A 21,888-nucleotide genomic window follows, 5' to 3' on the forward strand; every position below is an offset into this window, starting at 1 on the left:
TTTACTAATAGGACTTGAGAAATAGGGCAGAATTCTCACAAAGAAGGGAGTTTAATTTTCCCAAGTGACTTGTGAAAATTCTTAAAAGTATTTTTATATGGTGATGTTCTAATTTGGCACTCTCATCATTGTTTTGTTGCTTCGTTATTTAGATGAAACTGAAATTTTCACAAAGTCACCAGTCTGTAAAACTTCTTTGTGGCCTATTTCACATTCTAAAGCAACCTCATAAATTGCAAACCAGAAGTCTTATAGTTTGCCTCTTTTATTAATCATCACTTTAAATTTTATTTTGAAATGACATCACACTTGGGGGTGTATTCACAGTAGTAAGAGGGTTAAACTAAGTCACGTGGAGTTAATTGTATCACGTGGTGTTAAATGTATCAGACAACATGGAGAAAAAATTGTTTTCATCTTTTCTCACCAGTTTCTTGTGTTATAATGAGAATTGATCATCTTTAGAGATTGTGAAGACAAATGGATATTTATATACCAATATTAAATCCACATATCAACTGTAAATCCAGGCTTGCTGCATTGAGCAATTTGGAATAACAGGCCTGGTGTATTCAATTAAGTCCATACTTAATTGACTTGATTTCCTTCTTCAGCTGAACAACATATCTGGCTTTTGACCAAGATGGTTCTAATTCCAAGACAGATATAGGGCTAGGACTAACCTTCAGTTGAAAATATTGCCTTTCTGAGGAATCAGGGCTAGGTTCATAAAGAACTGAAAAAGAGGTGTGGTAAAATCAATTCTTATACCCCAAATGCCCCAACTTTTCCTAATAATACTAAGCTACATTTTTTCCCGACCCTAGCTACTGCAGGCTGCCTTTGAAATTATAAGAATTTTGTTGGTCTTTCAATAACCTTAATAAAGTAATTAGCCAGATAAATGAGACAAACCTTGACAGCTCATGATTTTCTAGACATTATTTACATAACTCCCAAATGTATATAAGCAGCTGACTCTATAATAAAACTATCTGAAGAACGAACTAACAGAACTGGCCTCCAGAACAGAAGCAAAACACAACTGCATTAATCAAAAAGGAAAATATTTTCAAATCCGCCATGGAATGAAGCTCCATGTACATCTACATTCTATAAGGTAGAAAAAGCATCATTAACACATAGACTTCTGAAATATTTATTCTCTCCTTAATTGCATGTGAATTATTTGGGAGACACTGTAGGGAAGGCCTCTTACTGACTTAAGCCTTCTCAGCAGTTTGTTAAATTCTAGGCTCAAATCCCTTGAGGCAATAGTGGATTCAAAGCAGCTTTTAATCATACTATAAGGAGGGTGAAGAAGTATGTAAGTAGGTCATAGAGAAAGAATTACTAGTGCATAGGTTACTGCCTTATTTAACAACTACAGTGAGTCCCAGAGTTTTCAAAGCACATTTGCTTTTGCCATTTAAAGTTAGAAGCAAAACCAGGGTCAGATATAAAAGAAAACTCTAACATGAAATACAGTGACGAGGGGAACCAAGGAAAGCTTCTGGATGTAGCTGAGCTGAAACAGTTTGGCTGCCAAATACATAAATAATAGAGTGATTGCATAGGCACTTAATTTAGGTGCCAGAGAGAAACAAAATATACACACACACACACACACCCTATAGGGTTTTGTTTCTATGATCACAGCACCTACACAAGAGCTGTTTTTAAAAATACAAATTTTAAAACCTCTTGAGCTTAAAAACAAAAACACCCAACTAAATACCACCTGATGAAAAGCTTCAATTTCTTATCTGACTGCTTTGCCAGAAGGAAAAGAAAAATCTAAACTCGACGGGGCCCCCTTTTTTAATTTTCACGCCGTAACGAGCCATCAGGTATCCTGTTTTGGCAGTTGGAATTATTTTGCAGACAGCTCGTCTGGGCCGCTGCTAAACACGTGGGGTTCAGTGAAGCTATTTTATAGCCAAGGATCTTATCAACAGCAGTGAAAGGGGGTGAGGCCACAAGCGAGCCCCCCTCCTAGACCTGACCTGGTAGGTGACACCTCTGTGTGCTGACATCCCTAGGGACGGGGCTGCTGGGAACAATGCAGTTTCCTCACCATTTTAGCTTCACTGTAGAAAAACCTTAAGCTATTCCCGAAGCCCATCCCCCTACCATCCCTAATTGTCTATTTTTTTTTCTTTTTAATCAACTTGCTATTCATTTCCCAAACAAAAGGCAATTCAAGAATTGGAAGCACTTCAAGGGAAAGTTTCTGAATGACCTCATTTTATATGAGGCCTTCCAAGGCAACTGGGTGCACTGTGCTGTTTCATCACACACACACACACACACCCATGCCTCATCTCAAACTGAGTTTTCTCCAGTGGTCATTGTTTGAGCACTGAATTATCACTGGCATTTAAAAAAAAAAAAAAACCAAAAACCTCTCCATAGAAACAGAATGCTAATAAATGTGTTTGTAAATGGAGTCACACTGCTCGAATGGAAGGTATCCTACTCCTATCACCCACCTTCATCAGTGAACCAGGATAGAGCCCCCTGACTATAGATCTTTCAACATTTTTGCACAAAGTTTATACCATAACTTAGAGACTGGAGTCTGATAGATAGTGATGCACGTTTATAACCCAACAGTTAATTTTCTTCTCCTGCAGACAGCCCTGTATATTGTGACAAATTTCCATTTTTTAATTATTCCTATGCATAATGTCACGGGTTGCAATCTCTTTAAAAGCAGTAGACAGTCGGCCATGCAACTACAGATGTACCAATACTGTTCCATCTCCTCAAACAGCCACCTTCACAAAAGGGTTTTTCTCCCCTCACTCCTGGCTCTTTATTAAAAACTAGAATCCAAAACATCTTTCCCCATCACATTTTCAAATTCAAATTTTATTAAATAGCTGTTCCATTTTTTTTTTTTTTAACCCAGTGTACTGAGAGCTGTTTGGAGCAAGAAAGGCAGGCCCTAGAAGGGGGAAGGGTTCCCAGCACTGGGCGTTTTCCAGCCAATAAGTTTGAAATCCACATGAATTTGAAGTACCTGGGAAAGTATCTGACTTTGCGGTCATGTGTTTGTTCTTGGCTTACCCCAGTTTCATCAGCAACTTGTAAAAATAAACAAGTGTCTTTATGCACTTAAAAAATCCCCAAATAGATCCTTAAGTGATACATTATACATCTATATTTTCTTAGCTCCATAGAGGTATCCCTTAAAAAATACTTATATCACCAATCAAGTTTAAAATGATCTTATTTAACACCCCCCCCACTTTGAAAGCTTCTGGAATGGTGACTTTATCACACTCCTAAAACGACTTCAGTAAAGTCACACGCCAATAAAGATGACATCGTTATTAAACTCTGATTTTACATTTGTACGGGAATTTTAAGCCGTCGCTCTCCCCTGAGAACAGCTGCTACTGGCTTTTTGCAATCTTGTGTTTTTCTGAATCTGTTTTCAATAGAGCCAAAAGACATAATGGTGAATCTCTCTCCCTTCTGAAGAGACCCTCCAACGGAAGATGGGTTCTTTGTATACATACCTTCGTGCTCGGAAATGAGATGCCCCTTTAGGGTTTCCAGAAGTTTCCATTCCAAGGGGATGAAATGCTAATACTGTGGACCTGTCAGACCCTGAGCCCAACCAGCCTATCACTTCCCTCTCGGACTTGCCTTTCCCTTTTCCTCCTTTCTCCATTATTCCCCCTGCTGCCTTATTTCCCTCCCCCTTCAGCTTTCTCTTTCTTTCTCCCTCTTTCTCTCTCAAACGAAAGCCAGACAATGCCAGCCGGTCTCCTCCACAGCTGTGGGTCTGAGGAGGCAGGTGACCACAAAAGTGAAAAGTCTTGGTGGCTCATCTGTCAGGGAAATCAAGTTTGCCTCGACCAAGGCTGAGTTCTCAACTAGGAACAGCTGTCTCTGGGGTGCTTCCTTTCCAGACATCATTACAGGGTGGAGGGGGAGGATGGAAGATCACGTCCCATGAAGTGAGTAAATATATGAAAATTGGGAAAGAGAAGATTGGAGAAAGGGTGGGGAGGAGAAAAAGGTTGGCCTGGTGATATGTACACAAAGGCACTCAGAAAAAACAACCTCTGAAGGAATGTCCCAGCAGCCTCTTGAAGATACTGAGATTTTTCAAACTGTATCAGGTAGCTTTATCTGGTGCCAGCCTGGCGGTGGGAACAAAATTTATACCTATCAGAGTGGGGTTTTGAGTTCCCTGGCAATCTGCCCTTGAACACCCACCACCCCCAAGAACTGTTTTCCCCAAATGGCCAGAAGTTCTCATCTTACTGTCACATGCTGTAAATTTCAAAAAGAGAAACTACTGTTTGATGAAACACAGCAGCTGAGCAGCGACAGCTGGGTGGATATAGCAGTAGGCATAACATTAGGTCTAGAGAGAAAGCAGCAACAGGTGGGGGCAGAAAGGAAGTTTTAAGACTTAGTGGGTGGGGGAGGGGGGCGGGGGGAGGGTGTTGTCTGAGACTGATCTTGGCGAGAAGCAAAATCAGGACTTGAGAGGGACTCTCCGGAGGCATGAAAGCCCCACTGGCCTCAATGTCCCTCCTTCTTCTAAACAAATACATCTTGAAGAAGAGGAAGGATTAAAGAGACCAAATGCTTGGATTGCGTGTAAAAGAGAACACATGAATCTGCTTTACCCACAATGATGATGGATCCCCGTCAAAGAGCTTTTCCTTCCAAGGATCAGAAGTCATCTGACAAAGTGGATGCAGATCAGACTCTGTAAGGCAAATGCTACTTGCAAGCGGAGTGACAAAGATGATAAGATTTAAGAATCAAACCTGTTGGATTCTGCACCTGATTCTGTCAAAGAGTGGACTGACACTGGGAACACGTCATTTAATTTTCTGATTCATCATCTAGACCTTTGCATGTGCGTGGCCATCATTTCCTTGTAGGGATGGATGGCTGAAAAATCAAAATCTACCACGATCCTCTGATGAGAGGTACGAGGTGTTAACCTAATTATTACTACAGCAATTACATAACCAAGCTATTAAAGTGACATGTAGGTTGAAAATACATTAAGGTTTTGAGCACAGGAAATTTATTTTTTTCCCTATAATATGGTTCAAATCTCTAACTATTTTTAGCTTACGACAGAGGTTTTTGAAAATCCCAAATGACTTTTTCTTTAAATTTGCTTTTGATGCTCATTCCCATAAAGTCCGTTAGGGGAAAAAAATTCTTTTTTTCTTTCTCTTAAAAGAACTACCCAAAATCTTCATGGAAAAGTGGTGTGGCAATCTACCCAAGCTAAGTGGAAATGTGTTATCTTATCTTATCACTATGGCTGAGTGTAAACCTTTATGTTGCCCAGTCTCTTAGTCTCTCATACTCTCTGGTGGCGGCTAACAGCTACATTTGCACTATTTCATAGGAATATGGCAAAGTGAGAGAGGAGGAGAGATGTGAATGACTTTGAGGTCTGAGGAAGAAAGGTGATGAAATTAAGGATTTTGTTTTAATAACAAAGACGAATCCGGGGTGTCCTAAGGACAACTTCCCTTTCCTGCTCCCTCTTCCATCCTTCAAGGCCCCCTCCCCTCATTATACACCACTTGATACCTTCTTACCCACTGTTCCCTCTCTGTTTCACGACTGTCTTGAGCTTCTTAACGAGAAAAGATCATGTCACATAGTATATTTGTTGCTTGGTTGGTTCTGATTACAATATGATACATTTTGGCCCCTTATGCAGATTAGAAGTCACATTTCAATTTCATCATGCATCAGATTTCTCTATTATTCCCTCCAACATGTGTTCCCATTATACAGATTAAAGCCTGAGAAAAGTGAGCCATGGGTGCTTTAATTCAAAGACCTCGTGAGCTATAAGGGGAACCAGTGAGCATACGCAGGGGATCTGTACAAACTCAGAAGCAAAAACGACTGTGATTTTCCCTTTCTTACTGTACAGCTTACTCCGTACAAAACTAGAAGGCATGCACAAATCAGTGCACCGTGGAAATGTGGCACTGGAGGAAACTACAACTTTCAAATGTCAAATATACAATATTTGTACTCTTAAGTTGGCCAGGGAAGGAGTTGGCCTGAGTCGTGACTTAGAATCCCTTCCACCATGAGCTGTGTGGCCAGTTTCCCTCTTTTGGTCTGTTTTTTTCATCTTTGAAATGGGAATAACATAACTACTACTAACTCTCGGGTATCTGTGAGGATTAAATTATACAAGATGAAAAGAGATCACCTAGTGCCCGGCAGAGAGTAGACTGTCAATAAATTTTGGATTTATTCCTTACTTTAATCATAACACTCCCACTCCCTGATCTTTGTTTAAATCTGGAACTGGCAGATGGGAAGGAAAAGAGGAAGCCAGTCCTAATCCTATTGTTCTTGTAGCATTAAAGTTTTCACTGATTCTAAGGCCAGCAGCCTAACCCACAGGGGAGAGGAAGGGTACAGTTTATGCAAGGCAGGCACTGAGCATCCTGGGGCTGCGGGTGAGGGCTCTATCCCTTTGGAAACTAGTCAGTTTCCAAAGCGAAAGTTAAAATGAACCCTAACTGCCACCACCAGGAACTCACGCCACCCATCACTAACTCAGTGCGTTTTCATTCACAGAGACGCTTCCTAAATCATTTCTGAATGAACGGGGAAGCCATCTCACAGAACCCAAAAGAGAGCTGGGGTCCCAAACCAAGCTATTCAAAAAGCAAGGCATGACAAAGACGACACCACCACAGGAGGACCTGCGGCCCCTGAATCACTGAGATGGGCAGCTTTACAGGAGCCATGACAAGAGTCTGATTCATTCCTGCACCAGGTACCACAGTGCCCCTTCGCACCAGTTCACACACCAGCTGGAAGCCAGCAATGCCATCCTTAAGTTTCAACACAGAATTTTTACCGATTGCAGCTGCAACCTTTCTCAACCCAGGGATTCAAAAAGCCATGGATACTGAAGGTGTATCAACCTGATAACTCCAAACCTCACGCTCTTCTTGTCCATGAAAACAAAGTTTGTTGAACTGAATGATTATGCAGGAAAATTCTGGTTTTTGTTTTTCTCCTAGGGCACGCTGGCACGTCCTGCTTCCTGAACTGCAGTGATTCATCACAACCCTAGGCAGCCAATCACAGGCGGGTCAACGTGGAAAGAGGTGAGGGAACAGCTGAGCTGCCCTGGGAACACATGTCACCCTCCCCCCACAGATGCCATTCCCCGTTAACTGTGACGGTCTTGACATAAAAGAAAATGTGCTGGGATCTGTCACAGTCGGAAGAAAGCTATGGATCAAATAAACATACCTGCATGGAACAACCCCTAACGATATCGCATGAAGCAGAAGGCTGCGTCTGGGAACAAAGGGTATCTCATCCTAAATCAGGGTTAACCAGCACATTTCTGAGTTGAGTAGAAGTTCTCTCTCTCTCTCTCTCTTACATGTACATCTAGCTTCCATCTCAGTCTGACCTCTGGAGATGGGTACCATGGGATCAGAAAGGTGCTTCAGCTCTAGGACACTCCATTTCAATTCTTAATGGGCTACAACACTGAAACCTCACATAAGCTTTCCTTCCTCTGACACCCTCTTCCCCATGTCAGTTAAGTGAAATGCCACGGATCTTAATCTTCTCCAAAAACCACTGCCTCTTCTTTCCTACAGAATGAAAGTCACTGCGAGTTCAGAAAAATTCCCAAAGCCGGTAATAACCAAGAGAGAAGCAATAGTAGTTTGATGAAAGGAGAACCTGCCCCCCAACCCCACCCCCACCACCAACAAATTCCCCAGGAATTACCAAATGTAGAAAGAAATTCAAGGAAGGCTAATCAAGATGATCTAAGGCGTTATTGCAACTGGGTGAAATATACTTGTTACCGCTGGAGGAAGGGCAGATAAATGCTGTGGAGCCACAGGAGATGCTTCTTAACAAACTGCATTCTGCTAATGATTTTTACTGAAATCTCTACACCAGAAACTAAGTTGGATATTTCTAGTTTCCTCACTGCCACGATTACACCAAATCAAGCTATGTTTTTCATCGACAGATTTTGACCCCTTAAATACAGAACCATCATTCCCACCTAACACTCTTGCTTTTGTATATTACCTTCTTTTCATCAACCTAGGTGTTTCCAGGGCTGCGAGCAGTGAACTTTCCATCAGCCACATTTTCACCTAATTAACCGCCCTGATTGCAATAATTAGTATTGATTCACTCTTCGAATGACTTCCTGGGTGTCCCAGCACAATCTCCACTTGCTCTAAAGTTCTAGATATGAATATTAATCAAATGCCTTTCTTTGTTTTTCAGCCCCAAAGGGATATTTTGCAACTGTACACACTCATATTCTGAAAAAGAAAAACTGTGAGGTTTCATTTTCACAAATAAAGGACTATTGATATGTCAAGGTTACAGATCTCAGCCTGTGGTCTGCTGAACACAGCTATGTATTCCTGAGTCTCCTGTGTGAAGGGACTCCTGGGGTGCAACTGCAACTCTATTGAAAGAAGCCATTTTCCCAGTTTGACTCTTTTGCTATTCCTTTTCTACAAGTCTGGGCTTAGAATTAAAATTCACTTTGACATTTGTTTAGGTCACCCTGGAAGGGAATCATCCCACATAGAGGCTGATGGCAGGATACAGAGTACATATCTTGTTACTGTTATGGAAATAGATGTAGACAAATTTGCCAACTTCAGCCATCTCCTACTTCCCCATCAGGCTAAAGGAAAAGATAGCTGCGTGTCAGATGAATGGGGGGTCTTGGAATTCTGAAAGCTGGTAATGGGTTAAAAGCACAAGAGGGAAGGGAGTTCCCTTGTTCTTGGACCCAATATGATCACCCAGGAATTAAGTGAATAGATCACAGGTAAATGATTATAATTTAGTCAAAAATTTAACATGTAGGTTTCCAAGATATTTCTTTATTTCAGCGTGCTTCTGACAGGCAGCAGGGGAACACAGGACATTCCTTTTTTCCCAAGCCACAAAAAATTGCTTTGTGACCTTTGTTTTGGAATAAAAATTTCCCATGAATGCAGAATCTAGGTGTGCTGGTAACAGTGGGCCAGTTTCAGATATAAAGCTTCACCCATTACCTTCTATGAGCTCATCCTAAAAGCAATTACTGGCATACCCAATGGAATGAGCAGTTCAGATCCCTTTGGAAGTAAGAGAACATAATCATAAAATCCACTTTACTCACAATGGATGACTTTAAAAACATTATTATCCTACAGATATGTTTTGGGTCCAGCCAGACTCTGAAAATATTGTCAATAGAAAATCTATGTTCCAGGAGGCAATTTATTGAGCTTGCAACATTAATTTTCATAATTCTGAATAAAATATAACATTTCAACTTAAGTTTAAAAAATTGAAATGCATGTCCAAACTCTAAAAAATAGTTAATGTTTCACAACTGTTTTTATAAGGAATACATTTTGTTCCTTGTTTACTGAGAACATCATTAATTTGAACACAATATAATCCAAGAAGAAATATTTGTAACTAAATACATCTATTTTTAAAAATTTACCCTTTAAAATGATTTCCCTTCTGTTTTTAAAAATTAGGTCCTTAATCTCTATAAATTTACTAATATTTTTCAATATACTGCTCTGGCAGAAACAGCTAATTAAAGCAAAACACTAAAATGTTAGAAAAGATATATTCTTTATGGAAACGAACCTTAGTGACATGATTTTCATGTAGATCAATTACCATTTAATATTCTAGGATCAGTTCTTTTATATCTAATGTGAGAATAAAAATGTTTTTAATATTTGAGAAGTTTGCAACAGATTTTTCCATTTTCTCTTTTTGAAGTCTCACTGTTTTCACATGAGAAACCAATGCTTATGTTATAAAAGGAAAGATTCTTGAAGATGTGAGAAATGTTTACCTTGCATAGAAATGCATTTTATGAGCACATAATCATATATCAAAAATGGATACATTCCACAGACACCTTAACAATTTAACAGGCTAGATAATGACAGTTGGTGACCAAAATTAGAAGGGTGGAAGTTCTCACTTGTCCTTGAATTTCTAAACTGTTTATCTACCTAGGGGCCAAAAGAGGAGGCAGACACTAGAAATTATAATTTACTTAAACATTAGAAATATACCTCTTAACTTCTCTTGTGTGCTATGTTCCGTAAGTCCACTAAATAGGCAAATTTTAAATCCCAAGCATTAAATACTGCAGAGGCATGTCTGATAACCAGGTATCTGCCAGAATGATAATAGTGTTACAAGCAGTCTCAATCAGTGAGTTTCTTTCTGTAGTTAACAGAGAGGTAAGCAATAAGTCTCTAACTTAATCCAACCAACATAGCTGCAAAATGCAAAAAGCCCTATGAACTGGCAGATATTAAATCTTTTAAAAGCACAAAACCACAAACAAGCAGTCCTAAAAGCTCTTCAATTTGTATAGTCTATACAAACAAGATTAAAGCAGATAAAAGGGTGTTGAGAAAGAAAAAAAAAAAAAAGCTCCAGACATGCATTAAGCTAGTTTGACAGCTCCATTGTTCAATGGGTCCCATTGTCAGACCCATAGATGTATTCAGTCCTACAGTGTCTGCTAGGAAATAAACAAAAGACTACATTTTTCAAAGCAGGATGCCAATTGTATCGTAATTCCTTCTCTGCTTCCCAAAAGGTGGCTCATTCTTGGTAAGCGGTAGGACCCTAACACAGATGCAGGAAACAAATATTTGCTTTCAATACAGAGGGACCCAGGACGCCATGCATGAATAGAAGTCTTTAAACAGGTACACATTTTGGCAAACAGGATAAAGTGATCCAAACCTGGTAACACAGGAGGACTATTTAGGTAGGCTAAGTCCAGATTAGAGCGGTATCTGGAACGCAAGTCTAATATGGAGTCTCCTTAGCTCCTTTCTCGCTGAGTATTCCATGCAGAGTGCATAATAATGAAAGAGGCTTAGACATTGCAAAGGAAAAGACAAACCCAGAGCCAGATTCGGAGCCTTTAAAATTATCCACTGGCCGTGCACAAATAGCAGAGAGCAAATACATGATATGCTTGCAAAAGGCAACTCCTGCAAATATAACTCGTCCACAGGAGTCCTTTTCCTTTCTCTTGCATGCTCTCTCTTTCTCCCAATCTCTTCGTCTCGAAATCGGTTCCCTCTCCTCTCTCTCTCTCTAGCTTCTTTTTTTTTTCCTTCTAAGATAAGGAAGCTACTTGATTCAGGGCATGGTGATTGTCTCAGCCAGCTCTGGAAACTAGCGCGATATACGTTAAAACAAAGAACACAGTAACATACCTTAAAAGCAGCTCTTCATTTCTCATAGTAACAGCGGATTTGGGACAGCGCATGCTTTCTGCACAGATACACTGATAGTCTCAACAAAAGCCAGTTCAGAAGTGCGCTCCAACATCAATGCCACAGTAGCTGTTCACTAATGTGCGCTCCCCGTCTCTCTCCCTCCCTCTCTCTCCCCACTCTTTTCTCTAGTCAAATTCTGAATGGGAGAGCAAAGGGGCTCCTGCAGATCCACTAAGTAGAAATAATCCTCTCTGACAAGTTATGTTGTCTAAGCATATTTGTACATTAATACACTGCACTGCCTATAGGGGTCTTGCTTCCATTCACTTGAGCCTGGCTGGTGTGAGTTCTCCTAATTACCATCTTTAGAAATTGGAAAGGAAAATAACTCATTTCCCTCTTTGTCTTACACATTTCATAACAAAACCAAGTTCACGTTTTCTCTTTGCCATCCACTGTCAGCAAGCATCGCAGATGACTCACAGAAGATGTGGGTATGTCAGGGTGCTAAAAAGGATTTCTGCTCTTTTCTGGGACACTGAATTCACAGTTGGATTCATCTCTTCCTCTCCCCTTGTCCTCAGGCAGAGTGACAAGGTCAAGACCCTCAGCCCCACTAAGGGGGTTGAGGATGCATAGGATAGAGATTGGGGGACTTGGAAAGATTTTAACTCTGTGAGCCCCGGAGTTCTTGGAGGTTCAGGGCATCATCCACCTGAAGCAGGACTTCTAAAGGAGGTGGGCGATGCAAAGATTGGTCATATTGAAATCCTAATAAACACTGGAGCATCAGCCTCAAAAGACCAATTAGATGCTCTTTTCCAAAATAAGAAAAAAATCTGCTTCCCTACTTCATTATCCACACCGGGCACAGCATACACAGTTAGCCAAGGAAATACATACTGTCCTTCTGCTTATTGGAATTAGAAGAATTCCATGCAGATTAGCCAAGTAAAAGAGCAAGTTAAACACACAGAGAAAAGATGAGATGCTATGGACGGAACAGTCAGTTGTCCAAAACTGCAAATTAAGGCATTGCTCCTGGAGGTGTGTGCTGACCGGAAAGCCAAGAGCGCACTCAGCTTGGATGGGAACAATGCAGAACACAGCCCGAAACAGATCTGGATCACTGAACACTGGTTTCCTCACTCCCAGGTTCAAAACACTTCACCTGTCCTCATCAGCACAACCGTGCAACTCAGTAATAATCTGGAGTTAAAACACTTGTGGGAATAATAGTGGGGCGGGGAAGATAAATGGCATGCCCCGTTACCCTCCCATTTGGAGATCTTGAATATACCCCAATATCTTGCTAGATCTCTGACCTGTGACCTCTGAACTTAGCCTTGGCCCACAGCTAAGGAAATGGAGATGTTCTGGAGGGCGAGGAAAGTGCTTTCAGGGTTACTGCACAGTAATCGCGCTTAGTTCATGACAACAACCAAAGGTGACTGAAAGCAGTCCCCATCCCCATTTCTAGATGGCAGGAAGACCACATGATGAATAACTTGACTGGGGTAAAATAATGAAGCAAGAGCTCTGTCCTCAAAACAAGCACATTTTTACACTGCCTTCCTTCATGATAGCAACTAAAAGTTAGAGAGTGAATATACAAAAATGAATGACCCTGCCAGGGAAAGATACTATATACAATCTAAGGTGTTCTTTTATTTTTTTGAAGTATCCATTTATTTCTCTTTTTTTCTTTTTTTTTTGGCCGCGAGGCATGTGGGATCTTAGTTTCCTGACCAGGGATCGAACCCACATCCCCTGCACTGGAAGCGCAGGGTCTTAACCACTGGACCACCAGGGAAGTCCCTGAGGTGTTCTTTTAGAGCAAGATCAACGTCATGTAAATGAGTTTGGAACCCCAGACACTGCAGAGAGAGAAAGAGTTTGAGCCATTTCCCTAGCGACTTGTGCTGAGGCAGGAGTCACCTTACCTCTCTGGAGCTCTCTTTGCCAAGCAGTTAAATGGGGGCGACAAATGCTCATATATTTTAAAGCACCAGAAGCATGTGTGATGAAACTGGGTGTGTTCCACCAGTGCAAATATTAATAAAAAGTGGAATGAGTGGCCTGACACAGGCCACGGTTTTGTCCATCAGAGAAAAGTAAAATTACACTGTTCCAACACAAAGCCCTTTTTTAATACTTCCATCCAGTTTCTAACAGGGCTAAACTATGAGGCAAGTACTAACATGTAGCACTAATGCATTTGCTCATCCATAAATAGATTCTTAACCCTGGAAGCCAGGGCTGCAGTATATGGGGCTGTTCCTCTAGTGAAATGAATTATGGATCCCTAGCAGTAAGGACTGGGATGGAATCAAACCATTAAATATTTTATATTCCTTCTACTTCCTTTTGAGTCTAGGGACCTAAGTAATGAGAAAGCTGTTGAGGTAAGAGTTTAGTACTTGTCCAAACGCCAGTAGGATGACAGATCGGGGGTCTTACATCCACCAGTTACCTGTGCTGAACATGGGGATAGAAAGATGAGCGAATATAAGGCAGGCGTGTCACACTGTATAGGAATTCTGATTCCAAATCCAATTGGATCAATCTTTGTATTCTTAATCCACTCAATCGAATAACCTTCCCTTAGCTGATCCTTAATAACTATTTGTTAAATAAAGCAATGAATTTGTTTTTAACTCTTGGGACTTCGGGGAGAAGACTTTTATTTTCAATATTCCTTTATGTAGCTTCCTTAACAAATATCGGGGGTGGGGAACACTTCTTACTCTAATACAGGCATTCCACTGGCACAGCTCACAACACTGGGAAGTCCTTCCCTGCCATCGTGTTTCACATTTCAAGACCTTTTCACGTTTTCGCTGATGAATTCCTACACCACTCTGGGGTGGGCACAGCTGGTTCTGTTACCTGCTCACCTTTAAAAGTTCAAGTGCAGAAACAATGAGCAACTTGCCCACAGAAGGTAGACAATGACAGAGCTTGGGAACTCAGTCTACCAACCCTGGGCCCATGTTCTTTCCGCTGCATGGCGATGCAACCCAGCGACCCCACTGTGCCCAGGGGTGACAGACACACACCCGGGAAGGCATGGCTTTGAAGTAGTGTTTATTGTACACCTTCCTAAAGTGATGTTAATTACCTTAGAGGATAGATAGTAAATGATTAAACAATTGATGGAAAGGTTATGTCTGGGCTACTAGCATTTATCAATTCCTTTCAAAACTTTATTTCAAATACAGTTTGAGTTGAAACGAGACAGACTAAGCACTTTTGGAGACCAATTTCTTTTTGAGGTCATCTAGAGTAGGAATTAATTTTTAATAATCCTGATTATTATCAAATTTGTTTTGTAGGGGAAAGTTTGTTTTGTTTTGTTTTGTTTTGTTTTTGCGGTACGCGGGCCTCTCATTGTTGTGGTCTTTCCCGTTGCGGAGCACAGGCTCCGGACGCGCTGGCTCAGCGGCCATGGCTCACGGGCCCAGCCGCTCCGCGGCATGTGGGATCCTCCCAGACCGGGGCACGAACCCATGTCCCCTGCATCGGCAGGTGGACTCTCAACCACTGCGCCACCAGGGAAGCCCTGGGGAAATTTTTTAAGAGGATGAGGATTACAGTAGTAATTAGCAAAGAAGAATAATGAAAACTTAGTTTATTTCAATGCCCTCTATATCCAAAAAGATTTTTTTTAACTGTAGAAATTAAATGTTTAGCTAATAATGCAAATTTGGTGAGGGAAAAAGTGGAGAGGTACAGCAATGTGGAAGTATGGGGGTGAGCTGAGAATCAGCCAGATCTCATGACCTTCCTAGATATGAGATTCCTAAAAAAAATTTTAAAGGTATATGATATGTGCATTTCTTTATGTTGTAGATAATTTCTCGAATAAAAAGCTACATTTCCAAATGCAACCATAACTGCTCCAACTTTTTTCTGCCTTCTATGCCTGGTCTTTGCCTTTGGATATTTACATTGCAAAAGTAGTGGAAAATGTCATTTCAGTGGAAGTGTATGATATGAAGTATGTTAGAGATTAGGGCCTGGCAGTACAGAATCCTTTGATAAAAAGGATGGGGCACTAAAAAAATCTAGTCTGCCTCTCAGATTCCCATCGTAAAAGACCATCCTGAAACGTGGAGGCACCGAGGATATTAAATGTACTTAGTTGCTGGTTTCAGATACTGCCTGAGTTCACTCAGGGTACTACAGCAAAATACCACAGAGGTGGGGGCCTTATAAGCAACAAACATTTATTTCTCACAGTTCTGCAGGCTGGAAGTCCTAGATCAAGGCACCAGCCCGGTCAAGTTCTGGTGAGGGCCCTCATCCTGGTTCATAGCTTGCACCTCCTTGCTGTGTCCTCACATGGTAGAAGGGACAAGGCATCTCTGGGAGTCTCTTTTTTAAGACCACTAACCCCATGCATGACACCCTCATGACCTAATCCAGAGACCCCACCGCCTACTACCATAGCATTGGTCATTAGGATTTCAACATATGAATTTGGTTGGGGGTCACAAACATTCAGACCATAGCAGATACCAAGAGTTGCCAGGTTTAACTAAGAAACATACCACATTGTTATGAAAGATGGAAAGAGCACACAGAGTCTGTGAAGTGAACATGAAGAAATGACCAAGGTCTACAAGAAATGGGTTTGCAGCAAACTCAGCACATGACATGTAGGAGGTGCACAGTAAAGTAGTTAAGTCTGTGTGTGAGGGGGTGGATTTCCACCCAGGGCCAATGTCAAGCAGAAGACACAAAGTTCCTCTGACCAGCTTTGTCAGCCTTGGAGGAAGGGTCTCTATGGGCAGAATTAGACAAAGCAGTGAAATCTGCACACAGGAGCCAGAATGAATAGAACATGGAACAATCCTGTGCTTCCAGACCCTGTGCTCCCTCCTGCCTTGAGGGGAAAGACCTCCAAAGCCCCAAGGATATAAGTATCACAAACCACTACCTGAAACATAAAACTGACAGTTGGTTTAACATAAAACCATAGCAGCCTTAGCAAAGAAAGGATTTGATGGTGATCTGAGGGTCTGTGTAACCGGAGTTCCTCTCACTTGAGGGCTCACAAAGTTACCACCAAGTCAAGCAGAAGGCAGCTATCCCTGTAACCAACCCAAGGGTCCCACGTTCCACATGGACATTCCTTCTCCAAGCCGTGGAATGATGCACTTCTTTGCAAAATGGAGATGTTTTTCTAGAACTGGGGCATGGGGATGAGTAATCGGCAAGCGTAATTGTAAAGCCCCTTAAAATGATCAAGCAACATATTTACCAATGAGTAGGTGTAAATAATAAACCATAAAGTACTTAGAGCTCCAAGAAGCCACTTGAAAATAAGCCCTAGATAAATTTAAGAGGTTTTATTATTATAAAGAGTAATAATAACTTGCCTACTACAGACACAAGGGGCTATGAAAACAGACACCACAAAGTGGGTTTGGAGATCTACTTCTGTGTAGGTAGGTTTGAAAGGTCTGTTGAAGACAAAGAGAAGAAAGTCAAGGATCTCCCATGAAAATGGACTACAATAAGTAGCCCCGTTGATAAAATAACTAACTTTGGCTTGTGAACTCATATGACTTCATAAATAACATGTACACAACAGAGTGGTTATTTTTGGCCTAATGTTTTGCCGAGGGCCACCCTTGGGCATATGGGCAATCTTGAGAAGGCTACAGGTGAATACATGTAAGTTAGGCATTAACATTTGCACGGGAAATGGGCCACATTTATTATTTCTACTTTTAAAGACAGACACATGCACGCAACTGCCTGTCTGCTCAGGCTGCCATATCCCAGAGATTCTGTAACTTGACTATTAGCCATGAATCTTCTCGATGGCCATGTAGAGTTTGGTGCACTTGGGGATCCATCTTTCTTAGTGGTTTTGATCCTAGGGAATCATACGGAGTGAACAGCACAAGCGTAATAAAGACCGGGGTAGAGCAGGTAGCCTTCCTGATGGGAAGGTGAGACCAAGATGAAGTGAAACAGAAATGAAAGAGAAACCCAGATGGTCTGGGAAAGATGGTTTTGAAACTACCACGACCGCTCTCATAGAATATGCAGATGCTTTAAATGTTACATTTCTTTATATATCACTCTCTGAAATGAAATTATCTACTTATTTACCTGTTTATTATCTCCTTCCTCCATCTGAACCCAAGTTGCATTAAAGCAAGAACTCACTCCATTTTTATTACCACTTTAGGCCAATGTGTGGCATATGGCAGACACTTAATAAACTTTTGATCAACAGCTGAATTTCTTTGTGAAGCATTCTTCTTATTGAGTGACCCAATCTCAGTGTCACTACATGACATGACTTATGAAATACTGATACCACAGTCAACCGTGACAGTCACTGCGCTAGACCCTGAGAGGGACAGAAAGATGCAGAAGGCTGTGTTTCTGACTTTAAGAAGTTGATAGATTCGTTGAGATGGAATGATCAGCTTGTTGTCTTAATATTTTTTAAACTTTAAGGCACCATTTATATGGGTGCACAGAAAATAAAATGAAAAGTGATACATTTCGCTCATTACTTTCTATCAACGCTGAAGTCTGGGAGTTGACAAATTGCAGGCAGGTAGGACCAGGCACTGAGGAACAGCTGAGTAGACAAAACTTTCAGAATTAAGAGCAGTGGGAGTTGGAGGGTGATTTGTGGGGTATCTTGGAAAATACAAGTGTCTTTATGGGCAGGAAGCAAGCATCAGAAGTCAATCTAATTTTTGCTTCATTCATTTTCAGTCGACCTATTTCCTGTATTTAACTCTTTATATATGTTGGTAAGTTATCCCCTTCGCCCAGTGTAGTCCTGCCCTACTTCCTGCTCAGCTCATTGAGATTCCCCAGGGATTTACAGCAAGTGATCCCCTTGTTAAGTTTCCTCCTCCGCCTGTTATTAAAAACAAAACAGTAAATGCTATTAAAGGCCACCCACACATTCTCAAGGCAGTTCCTAATGAGATGCCTCCTCAATTTCAAAAATGTATTAATTCGATTTTGTTTTACGTTGCAGGGATCGACACGAAACGCGATGTTGACCTCTCTATTCCTGTTACGTCAGTTAAATACTGTTATGGTGGGTATCGGAAATGCACGAAGAACATGACTAAGTCACGATCGTCAAGAGAAAGTTCCTAGAGGCCAAAGGGGAATGGGGATGAGGCACAGAGTGGCCCCAAGCTGAGGGAGGAAGGACACTGCATCCCAGACTAAAACCTGGCCGTCGAAAGCGATGAAAGATTTTAAACGGCTCTGGATCTAGAAAGATGACTCTGGTTTCAGTGTGGAGCGTGACCTGAAAACAAAGAAGAGTGTGGAGTCAGGGGGACAGCAGGAGAGCTGCTGTACAGCTAAGAGGCCATGTGGCCTGTGAGATGGGTCTTCTATTCGTGACCACTGCCTGTTAGTTGGGCTTGAGATCCTCCACGTAAGATGAAATCACTCAATTACCAGAGCAATTCAGTAAATCGCTATTATCATCCACATCACGCAAATGAGGACACTGGGGCCTGGGAGGTCAAGAGAGGCCCAAGCCAACAAGTGCAGTGATACTGGCAGAGATGGGGGCAAGCTCAGCTCTTTTCACTGACCTACGTGGTCCAGGCAGTACGTATCTAGAGAGAAGAAGGGCTAAAAAGCTATTTTAGTGGTAGAATCACTATAGGGACAACTGAATGGGTGGAATGGAGAAAACAGCCGAGTTAAAGATAATTCTGATGTTTTCTAACCTGGAAATTTTGGCAAACGCTGACATTGCTAAGTGAATGGAAACCCAAAAAAGCAAACAGGGTAGATGGGGAAGATAACCGATTCCACTGGGGATAATATGAGCTGGAGACACCTGCAGGCAGGTCTTCCAAGCAGAGGAGTTAGAACCACTGCAGTGGATGAGATTGGCCGGGAGGAGTATTGGGCTTCTGCCCAAGACCAGAACCCCAGGCAAACCAAAATTTGAGGAGGAGGCAAAGAAAGATGCTCCAGTGAAAGAGAGGACTGAACACATCACCAAGGAGCTTAAACCCAGCTGGAGAGAGAAAACATATGCATTTGGGGTTTTAAATTACCTTCCCATATATGAGATCATGAATTACTTGTTTAGATGCTAAATGAAAAAGCAAGGCAGTGCAAATCAGAGCCAGGAACATTCAAAAAGTTTCAGGAATCAGTTGGGAACTGGGGCAATAACTTTAAAAGACAGCCTGATTTTAAATTAAGGAAGCAGGCTACTTCCACACCTGCGTACTCGCTGGGGCGGGATGGGGAGGGGGAGATGGAAGAGGTCCTGGAGCAGATGCTGCTTGCTCCAGGCTGACTCGAGCTGAACATCCATCTACTTGCCCTGACTTTGAGATGGCAGTGAAAAGTGCCCTGCTGTTCGTCACCATCTCCTTGAAGGCGTAACTAAAAAACCAGGAAGGGAGGGGAGGGGGGAGAGGGGCTGCATCCAGCTTGCAGAAGAGGAAAGCAACCATGCAGAACAAACTTGTGTGCTTCCATAGGCTGGCTGGATCCACCAGCTCAAAAAGGCAACAGCAGAAGTCGTTTATGAACTGTGCATTTGGCCAGATTAGGATTCCAAAAGTTATAAGGAACTATAAACTCTAGAACTGGAGAGCACATTCCGGGGTCAATGGTTTTAAACTTTTGAGTGAAGTATCACACACTTAGAGGAGAGGACCCACAAGTGTTCCCTGAATATTCACAGAGTGAACAGATCCAATGCAATTAAACCCAGTTTCAACTAAGCCTTGTGTCCGTTTTTAATTCCATAACCAAAGCATGACTGGATGAATATAAATATACAGGAATTAGAGTGCTTGTGAGTAAAAGTTGCCAGGGAGACAGTGAGTCAATTGAACAAGACTTTCTCTAGAACCCACCTACTTGTCACCATGTATGCTCTCCTAATTCAGGCTCTCCCAGTTTTTTAAGGAATCTCTGACCCACGCTATACATATTTCAGCAGTCACTGATACCAAAATATGCTCATTAGTTGCCCCCAGCTTAGAACCCATCAGAGCTTTCCCCCTGACCCATGATGAAGTCCAAGTCGCATAATACGGTTCACAAGGCACCTGCACATCTCCAACCTCCTCTCGCGGGTGGTCTCAGCCAACACACAACATTCTTTGCACCATTAACTTTTCTCAAGTCCTCACATATATAATTTCTCTTGCCTCTATGCTATTGTTCATGCTGTTTCCTACATGTGCAAAACTCTCCCAGTTATCCCCGTCCTCTCACCAGGTTTATTTCTGCATCTCCTACAGGACTTGGTTTTATGAAGTGCTAAGCAGAAAAACAGGGACTCAAAAAATACTTGTTGCCTGGATGGCTGAATCCATGAATAAGGAAAGGACATCATCTCAGCAGCAAAGGAGATACCCAGATGTCATAATATGGTCCCAGTTATTTTTTAAATTTTTTTAGGGACTGACATGTGAGCTATCTAAAGCTGAATTCAAAAGGGGTACCAGTCATGGCCCCTGTAGTCAGGGAATGTATAATCATGTTAGAAAGACAGAACTTACATGACACAAAGAACAATATCAGGCCTACTGCTGTGATGTTCCGTGAGCCATAAGAGTTCCAAGGAAGGAGAGGTTAAGAGTTGGCTGGAGTGATATGAGAGGAATAAGACCTGAGGGCATCTTGAAGAATACGCTTGCATTTGGGGAGGACGTGGAGACAAAGGGTGAGGATGCTCGCCCCAAGCAGAGGGAACCAGCATGAGAAGAGTTTACGTAGGAGACAGTGGAGAGAAAGTCTGACTAGAAGAGCATGAATATTGACAAATGTGGGGAAATAAAAGAAACAAGGAAGAGGGAGGCCGGCCTGTGAATCTTGTTAATGGAGCAAAAGAATCTGGATTCCACACCATAAGAAATGAAGATTCAGTGTAACTTCTGGGTCAGTAAATGAGCATCCTTTTTCGAATATGCCAATGAGAAAGTGAAAAACAACTCCGGCAACTGGTAGCTGACAGGTATGCCATGATGCTTCCAACTAAACATAAACAAGTCTTACAGAATATAAAAATAATCAAACTTTGAGATCATGGTGGAACAAGAGAAAGACAAAGACGTTGCAGGTACAAAAATAACAAAATATCCCCATCTTCCGACTGCTTACGCACCAGTGACGACCGAGCTCTGCTTTAATCTTCCTGCTCTCTAGATGAGATGCCAAGATGCCTGTATCAGTCTGCTTGGGCTGCCACAACAATACCACAGACTGGGGGGCTTGAATAACAGAAATCAATTTTCTCACAGTTCTGGAGGCTGGCTATCCAAGATCGAAGTGTGAGCAGGTTTGGCTTCCTTGGCTTCTCTGGCTTCTTCTGAGGGCTCTTTGCTTGGCTTGCAGACAGCCACCTTCTCACTGTGTCCTCACCAGCCTTTCCTCTGTGCATCCCTGGTGTCTCTTCCTCTTCTTATAAAGACACCAGTGCTATCGGATCCAACCTTAAGACCTCATTAAACTTCATTACCTCCTTAAAGGCCCCCTCTCTAAATGCAGTCACATTCTGAGAGAATGGGGGTTAAGACTTCAATACATGAATGTGGCGGGGGGGTGGCGGCACACAAGTCAGTCCATAACA

At 41.9% G+C, this 21,888-nt stretch overlaps 1 protein-coding gene across 1 annotated transcript in view; it reads right to left on the minus strand.

Moving 5' to 3' along the window:
- The window catches only part of CELF2 (CUGBP Elav-like family member 2), a 529,929-nt gene that overhangs the window by 314,436 nt on the left and 193,605 nt on the right, over positions 1 to 21,888 (minus strand). The window lies entirely within an intron of this gene.

This window comes from Mesoplodon mirus (assembly GCF_964341445.2).
Source record: "Mesoplodon mirus genome assembly, chromosome: 4".
NCBI classification, from domain to species: Eukaryota; Metazoa; Chordata; class Mammalia; order Artiodactyla; family Ziphiidae; genus Mesoplodon; species Mesoplodon mirus.